General features: G+C 38.7%; 1 long non-coding RNA gene across 1 annotated transcript; it reads right to left on the reverse strand.

Annotated features, from left to right (window-relative positions):
• Positions 1-2517: 2517 nt before the first annotated feature.
• On the reverse strand, positions 2518-9453 carry LOC145722668 (uncharacterized). The gene is made up of 2 exons (XR_014147108.1): positions 9311-9453; positions 2518-6787 (listed from the first exon to the last, which is right to left on the reverse strand). It is a non-coding gene; the product is annotated as an uncharacterized LOC145722668 (long non-coding RNA).
• Positions 9454-9459: the final 6 nt, after the last annotated feature.

The following is a 9459-nucleotide window of genomic DNA, read 5'->3' on the forward strand; positions in this document are numbered from 1 at the left end:
TTTTTTATGATTTTATTTATTTATTTGACAGAGAGAGACACAGCGAGAGAGGGAACACAGCAGGGGGAGTGGGAGAGAGAGAAGCAGGCTTCCCGCGGAGCAGGGAGCCTGATGCGGGGCTCAATCCCAGGACCCTGGGATCATGACCTGAGCAGAAGGCAGATGCTTAACGACTGAGCCACCCAGGCGCCCCTGAATGTCTACAAGTCTTAAAGGGATGACCAGAAAAGGAAAATCTGGCAAGAGTAGTTAACACAACAAATAACAACAAAAACAATTTAAAAGACTTTCAATTAGCTGGAACACTGGATCAAAGTGTAATTGTACTAAAACAGTCAAGATACTCTGCTGGGTCAGGATACAGGCACTTTCCCAATGCTAGGTTCTAGCATTATCCAGCATTATTGTTGAGTCTGCCTGATCTACTTTGCTAAAGCCTCATCTTCTGAGGCTGTCTTCCATCCTTTGCCTTCCTCCTAAAGAGAACTCCCTCTCATCTGCTTATCATGAGTAGGCTACATTTAGGTTTTGAAAATCAATTACTTGGTGCCTGGGTGGCTCAGTCAGTTAAGTGACTGCCTTTGACTCAGGTCATCATCTCCAGGTCCTGGGACTGAATCCCGCATTGGGCTCCCTGCTCAGCAAGGACCCTGCTTAACTGACTGAACCACCCAGGTACCCCAGTAGACAGTTTTTCATCAGTGACATCATCATTGTCATTGAGACATTTTAGAATGGCGCCTAGCATCATATACACACTTATTATCATCATCATAAATGTGTGGATAAGGAATTTGGGAAAACTGAAAAGATCAAATTGTTTGATAAATTGGTAAAACAATGGTTACAATTATATTCTTTCCCCTACAAATTTCCAAACGGTCATTTCTTTTATTCATCCCTTTTTTTAAAAGATTTTATCTTATTTACTTGCCAGAGGGAGAGAGCACAAGCAGGGAGAGCGGCAGGCAGAGGGAGAAGCAGACTCCCTGCCAAGCAGGGAGCCCGACGTGGGATTTGATCCCAGGACCCAGGATCATGACCCAAGTCAAAGGCAGACGCTTAACTGACTGAGCCACCCAGGCATCCCTTATACATCCCTTTTAACTAAAAAAAAAATTTAAATATATCTTTGTACTGTTTGAATTTTTAAAAACCATATGTATTTTGTTCTATTTAAAAACCAATAGAACTACTTTTCAAAAATTAAATATATTTAGTCACAAATGTATTTAAATTTTAAATATATTAAATATATTTAAATGACACATTTTATAGTTAAAAAAACAATGCCTTGGGCGCCTGGGTGGCTCAGTTGGTTGGGCGACTGCCTTCGGCTCAGGTCATGATCCTGGAGTCCCGGGATCGAGTCCCGCATCAGGCTCCCCGCTCAGCGGGGGGTCTGCTTCTCTCTCTGACCCTCTTCCCTCTCGTGCTGTCTCTCATTCTCTCTCTCAAATAAATAAATAAATAAAATCTTAAAAAAAAAAAACAATGCCTTTATTTTATTTTATTTTTTTATTATTTTTTAATGCCTTGATTTTAGAATGATTAAAGCAGAAATGGAATTAGCTTTTTATCCATATATGCTGAACAGTTAAAACTTCTGGAGACATAGGTTTTCAAACCTTACGGTCTCAGGACCTTTACACTCTTAAAAAATGAGGACCCTAAGGGCTTTAAAAAAAAATCCAGGTTATATATTTCAGTGTTTGCTACATTAAAAATTAAACCTGGAAAGGAGTGCCTGGGTGTCTCAGTTGGTTAAGCATCCAACTCTTGGTTTCAGCTCAGGTCATGATCTCAGGGTCCTGAGATCGAACCCTGCATCCGGGCTCTGTGCTCACTGTGGAGTTGGCTTGAGATTCTCTCCCTCTGCCTCCCCCTACTCGTGCTCTCTCTCTTTCTTGCTCTCTTTCAAATAAATACATCTTTTTAAAAAATTTAAACCTGGAAAACTTTACAAACCCATTACATGTTAGCATAAATATTTTATGAAAAGTAACTCTATTACCCAAAATATATTTAGTGAAAAAAGTGGTATTGGTTTATGTTTTTGCAAATCTCTTTAATGTTTGGCTTAATAGAAAACAGCTGGATTCTCCTGTTTCTGCATTCAATCTGTTATAATATGTTGTTTTAGTTGAAGCATTTGAAGAAAATATGGCTTCACACATATATGTAATTGGAAAAGGAAGAAATAACTTAATAGGCTTTTCAGATAATTGTGGATAGTCTTCTTTGATACTATACTCCAACTCGGATAAGTGGTAGTTTCTTAAAAGGTTAGCTGTAATATGGAATCTGAAACCATGTCAATGAATTTCCATATTGTGTTACACTAAATTTCACTTTTCTGTCCTGCAATTTGAAAGGATTCCTTACTCATGCCCTGTCTTATCATATCATGCACTAGTTATTTGGAAAATAAAGACTCTTTGAGTTATGCAGATCTTCCAAATGTTGGCACATTTTTTTATATTACCAGATATCAGAAAAAAAAAAAAGTCCTTAAGCATTGGGAATCAATCACAATGATTGATTCAAATTTATTCAAATTCTAATTTTTCATTATAAAACTTCAGGTTCTATCATTGGCAACAGATACTATCAGTTCTTTTCCTTGAAGTGACAAATTTACTTTGTTCATTTTTGAGAAAATATTCGCCAAATACCCAAGATTGAATAATTAGTCTGTCAGTTGTTCTTTCAAGTAAATATTTTTTCCATGAAAAAAATGACTAGTTCTGTTTGCAACAAGTGCTTTTCTTTAGGACAACCATTGAATTTCAGTATACAGAAGGCCTGTTCTGTGTTTACCTCCCATTTCATCACACAGACTATTAAAGAGTCAAGATGTTAATCTTTTTTTAAAGATTTAAAAAAAATTTTTAAAGATTTTATTTATTTGAGAGAGAGAGAGAGCACGAGCAGGGGAAGGGGCAGAGGGAGAGGGAGAGGGACAAGCAAACTCCCAACTGAGCTGGGAGCCTGACACAGGACCATAGGATCATGAACTGAACCAAAGGTAGCCGCTTAACTAGCTGAGTCAGCCAGGCACCCCTTTAAGAGATTATTTTTAAGTAATCTCTACACCCAACACGGGGCTCAAACTTACAACCCCAAGACCAAGAGTCACATGCTCTACCAACTGAGCCAGACAGGTGCCCCAAGATCTTTTTTTTAATTTAATTTAATTTTTTAATTATTATTATGTTCAATTAGCCAGCCAGCCATCATTAGTTTTTGATGTAGTGTTCAACGATTCATTAGTTGAGCATAACACCCAGTGCTCATCACCACACATGCCCTCCTTAATACCCATCACCCAGTTACCCCATTCCCCCAACCTCCTCCCTTCTGTAACCCTCAGTTTAGTTCCCAGAGTCTAGAGTCTCTCATGGTTTGTCTCCCTCTCTGATTTCTTCCCATTCAGTTTTCCCTCTCTTCCCCTGTGGTCCTTCACGCTATTCCTTATGTTCCACATATGAGTGAAACCATATGATAATTGTCTTTCTCTGCTTGACTTCTTTCACTTAGCATAATCCCCTCCAGTTCCATCCATGTCGATGCAAAAGTTGGGTATTCACCCTTTCTGATGGCTGAGTAATATTCCATTTTATATATGAACCACATCTTCTTTATCCATTCATCTGTTGAAGGGCATCTCGGCTCCTTCCACAGCTTGTCTGTCGTGGACATTGCTGCTATGAACATTGGGGTGCATGTGCCCTTCTTTTCCCTACATCTGTATCTTTGGGGTAAATACCTAGTAGTGCAATGGCTGGGTCATAGGGTAGCTCTATTTTTAACGTCTTGAGGAATATCCATACTGTTTTCCAGAGTGGCTGTACCAGCTTGCATTCCCACCAACAGTGTAAGAGGGTGCCCCAAGATCTTAACTCAGGGATGTTAATCTTGACTCAGCATCAAAAATTAATAATTTTTGCCAAATCAGTGATGATACTTCTAAGTCTTTTTTTTCCTTTTTAATGTGAGTGGTGGCAGTGAAGAATATGATTACTAGTTGATGCCATGAACTTGATTTATACTAAGGCATCAACAATTTAACCTACCATTGTTTTTCCAACATCAGTGTAAATGTCAACATGAGACAGGCAAATGCTGTTATTTGTGAATAATAACAATTTCACAAATGGTTCTGACCTCATGAATCTCCTAAAAGCATCTCAGGGGGACTGAGGGGTTTGTGAGCCACACTGTAAGAACAACTTGTCTAAAAAATTACTGAGGTTTTGTGTCATCCATCCATCCATCCATCCATCCATCCATCCATCCATCCATTTGTTAAGGGCCTATTCTGACCAGAAATCATATTAAAATGAATAGTTTCTTCCTCTAAAACAACACAGCTGAGAACAAAACACAAACCTGTAGAATAATTATACTCTAGCAGAGAAGGTGCCTCAGGAGAAAGCCCACAGGTCTGCCTGGGGAAGTCACAAAAGACTCCTTAAGGGAACCCTGGTTTATGGCTGAACTCAATAGGCTCTGTGAAAAGATCATGCCTTTCTACTTCAAACCAAAGTTTTTGATTAGCTCTTGAATTCACAAAGTAGCAACAGACTCACAGTCATCATTTCAGTTAAATTTTTTGAACTCTTATTACATTCTTTTATCCCAAGGAAAGGATAAAGAAGAAAGAGGCAATGACCAGCCTTAATGAACATTCTGTAGCAGCAAGCAAACCCAAAAGAGCTCAGCCATCAGATTTAGTCAGACTGGTCTCTTTCTTGGGCAGAAACATAGAAACAAGAACCTCCCTAGAGGGCAGGAGGCTGACTGAGCCCCTTTCAAGCCCTGCCTGTTTTCTCTCTTCACTGACAGTGGGACTATGGAAATAGTTTTCTTATTTAAAATTACAGAATAATTAAAATATGTAGTAAAGTAGCAATTATTTGGGGGGGATCTTTAAAAAACTGGTCAAATTAAATAAAAAAGAGCATCCTTCCTAATGTTAGAGTAAGAGGTAAGTGAGTTAAGGGGCAGGCAGATGGGGTTTTGAGTTTTCTTTCCAATTTGGTATAAAGGAGCAATATCAACAAATCACTGAGAAATATAGCTACACTTGGACTCTGTCCTATCCTGTTTGGGTTAGTAGCAGCACCTGACCCTCTGTTACTTAATCGAAAAAACGCATATGCTAGACTTTTCCCTCTCTCCCATACTCCCCATTCAACTAGTTTAAAAACTCTTACAAATTCTTCCTTCATAACCTCTTTCCTCTGTCTCTTGAGCATTTCCATCCCCATTTGCAATCACCTTACTTCAGGGCTTCATCTCCTTTCACTTCAAGAATGCCAAATCTCGGGGCGCCTGGGTGGCTCAGTTGCCTGGGTGTCTGCCTTCGGCTCGGGTCATGGCCCCGGGGTCCTGGGATCGGGCCCTGCATTGGGCTCCCTGCTCAGTGGGGGGCCCACTTCTCCCTCTGCCTCTGCCTGTCTCTCTCTTTCTCTTTCTGTCAAATAAATCAATACATTAAAATTTAAATTTAAAAATTTAAAAAAATAGAACTTCAAATCTCCTTCTCATGCCATTGTAAACACATTTCTAACACTCAAACTGATAATAAGGCTCCCGTACTTAAAATGGTGTAATGATTCCTATGACCTACGAGAAAAGAAGCAAATTCCTCAACTCAGAAAGTGAATCTGGTCCCTGCATAAATGCCCAGCCTCATAGTATGGTGCCTCTACATACTTTTTGAACAGGTCAGGTAGTCTCTTTCCCACTGAGAGTTCCTTTGCTCATGTGCTTATGTCTGAAAGGCCCTTCCTCCTCTTAGCCTACCCAGTGAATCTTGCTCATCACTCAAGACACAACTTAGGTGTTTCCTCTCAATTTGAACAAAATGCTGTCTGTCACCATGACCTGGTATATAGTTCCATCATAGTGGCAAATATACAACTTATTGTTTATGGGTCTCTCTCCCCTACCTAGACTGTAAGATCCTTGAGGTAGAAATTGTTTCTGAATTATTTGTACAGCCTCAGCACATCAGACACTAGTTAAATGCCTGTCTCCTTCCCTCCACGCAGTACTCCCCAGTGAGCCCTGAAGACACAAATGACTAGACAAATTACAGTCCCTGGATGGTAGGTACAAAGAAGAGAGAGAAGCAATCACAGTCACAAGTAAAAGAATGACACTGATGTGGAACACTAGACACTAGAATAAAGACCCTGAGCTCCTGCTGCTGAGGTCCCAAGAACCCCTGTATCCTGCCCCGCTTCTTCCAAGACCTGGTTATCAGACCTTCTTGGTTTCGCTCATTCATTATACTCCCATTTTCTAGATAATAAAAAGTTCTTTAGTACTACTATCTTCATCTTTCTATCATTCAACTATTTTCCTGGCATTGATTCATGAATATATGATTATAAGCAGAGTGTAAGCTCCAACTAGGCAAGCTCATATCTTAAATTTCAAGGTGAGAGGGCATTTTTCTATATATTCACTAGGTACTTAAGTTTTTATAATTACAAGGAAAAAATCTAAGACCCTAGCTCCAATAAACAGGCAAATAAGCAACCTGTTCTGAATAACTTTTAACAATTTCCCACTTGATAAATGAGTACATATCTGACTAAATAGTAATTACATCAAATTTACAGGGCCATAAACTACTGTACTTTATAAAGCTGATTTTTTGAAAAATTGGATCTCGTACCAAAGTCTCTTCTAGGACCAGGAGTGTTCTGCCAGGCTTGGGAAATAGCCCTCAGATGCTATGAGTTCTCAACACCAATAAGTTAGACTTGAGAACCTGGAGGGGAAAAATAGGTTATACTTATTTTGTGTCTGGGACCTTCTTCCCAAATATTTTCCTATGTCTACAAATGCACATAAAGACACACAATTTTACATAAATAGTATGATACCAGACATCTGTTTTGCTGCCTGTAATATAACATCTTTCCATATTAATAAATGTAGATTCTCTGTGTTTATATACTATTGTATTGCATTCTTATACATTAAGGCCTTTATATCATTATTATTTATTAACCAAGTTATGAAGTGTCTGTTCTTTTGCCTATTTTTGACTGGGTTATTTAGCTTCTTTTTAAAGATCAGTTTATAGGAGTTCTCCACAGATCCTGAGTATGTCCTTTGTCAAATATGTGTTAATGGTGTCTTTTGATGAGAAGTGTTAAATTTTGATAAAGCCCATTAATCAATGTTTTTCTTTTATGATTAATGTTGTGTTATAAGAAATCATTGCTAGGGCACCTGGATGGCTCAGTTAGTTAAGCATCAGACTCTTGATTTTGGCTCACATCATGATCTCAGGGTTGTGAGATTGAGCCCCGGGTCGGGCTCCACACTGGACGTGGAGCCTGCTTAAGATTCTCTCTTTCCCTCTCCCTCTGCCCTTCTCCCCACCCCCCAAAATAATTTCAAAAAAAATCATTGCCTTGGGTGTGGAGAAATAGGGAAAAACTGGAAATATCTGATACTTTCATATGTCAATTATACCTCTATAAAGCTGAAATTTATCTTTTATTTTTTTATAAAGCTGAAATTTAAAAAAAGAAATTATTGCCTACTCCCAAGTCATGAAAACATTCTCCTTTATTTTCTTCTAAATGCTTTCGTTTTAGTTTTCACATTTGGGCCTAAGATCCAACTCAAATTATCATATGCATATGGTGTGAAGTAGGGATCAGTTACTTTTTTCTGTCTGAATATCCATTAAAAATTTATTTTTCAGGGGTGCCTGGGTGGCTCAGTCATTAAGCGTCTGCCTTCGGCTCAGGTCATGATCCCAGGGTCTGCGATTAAGCCCCGCATTGGGCTCCCTCCTCAGCGGGAAGCCTGCTTCTCCCTCTCCCACTCCCCCTGCTTGTGTTCCCTCTCTCGCTGTGTCTGTCAAATAAATAAATAAAATCTTTAAAAAAAATTATTTTTCAATAGAATACATTTTATGATTCCCTTATATATATTTGTTCCCAAGATTGATTTAAAATACACCTTTAAATCTTTTTTTTTTTTTTAAGATTTTATTTATTTGACAGAGAGACTAGCGAGAACAGGAACACAAGCAGGGGGAGTGGGAAAGGGAGAAGCAGGCTTCCCGCCGAGCAGGGAGCCCGATGTGGGACTCGATCCCAGGACCCTGGGATCATGACCTGAGCCAAAGGCAGACGCTTAACGACTGAGCCACCCAGGCGCCCTAAAATACACCTTTAAATCTTAACCTAAGTAATAATCAGCTGATAAATTTCTCAATATAAAAGCATTTTGCCTTAAGACTAATATTTTTAAAAATATTATCAAGGGTCATGGGGTGCCTGGATGACTCAGTTGGTTAAGCATCCGACTCTTGATTTCGGCTCAGGTTGTGATTTCACATGGGTCATGGGATTGAGCCCTGTGTCAGGGTGTGGAGCCTGCTTAAAATTCTCTCTCTCCCTCTCCTTCTGCCCCTCCACCCCCTCTCTAAAAAAAAAAAAAAAAGTATATATATATATATATATATATATATATACACACACACATTATGTGTGTGTGTGTGTGTGTATTATCAAGGGTCAGATAATCAAGTAGCAAAAATAATCTTCTGGACAAATGACTTTTATTTAAAACCTCATTAAAATGCAGTTCATTTACAAATTCAATTTTCTTTATAAAAGTAAAGCGTGGTCATTTTACAAAATTTATAAAGTAAACATTAATTTTAAGAGTTAATCTTTGTTGCTATTGTTAAAATTTTATAATTATAAAATTGCATCTTTTGCTTTTGGCAAACAACCATAGAAAGTGAAGTTTTAGGTGTTATTTGACAAATGGCACTGCATTTAGTTGGAACTAAAATTTAAAGTGGAAATATAATTGTCTTCTTTAAATATATGTCTACAATGTTTCATGTTATACCCCTTACTGTTCTCTATCTATCTACAGTGGATATGATCATGTGATAAGTCTAGAAGAAGGGAACTAACTTTGTAGAGTACTTGCTATGTGTTGAGCCTTGAGCTAGATGCCTCTATTCCATGAATCTCAATCTTCATAACAACTCTTCAAAAGAATCCTCATTTTCCCTCCATTTTATAGATGAGGAAACCAAGATTCAATGAGGTTAAATATTTCCCAAAATCTATAGCTAGGAAGGGACAGAGGTGAGGTTGTAAAGGAAGTCTGTCTCAATTTAAAACCCAAGCTCTTTTCTCTATATACTACTGTTCTCTGGGAGAAAATGGTTGACAAAGGCAAATTATATATCTTAGGATATTCATTGGTAAGTTTCTTTTCAATAATGAAAGAAGTAACGTGTTTTTCTGAATACCTTGCTCAAGACTATGGCACACACTGGGCGCCTGGGTGGCTCAGTTGGTTAAGCGACTGCCTTCGGCTCAGGTCATGATCCTGGAGTCCCGGGATCGAGTCCCGCATCGGGCTCCCTGCTCGGCAGGGAGTCTGCTTCTCCCTCTCCCA

This window comes from Leptonychotes weddellii, chromosome 7 (assembly GCF_054177405.1).
Source record: "Leptonychotes weddellii isolate Sample4059 chromosome 7, ASM5417740v2, whole genome shotgun sequence".
NCBI classification, from domain to species: domain Eukaryota; kingdom Metazoa; phylum Chordata; class Mammalia; order Carnivora; family Phocidae; genus Leptonychotes; species Leptonychotes weddellii.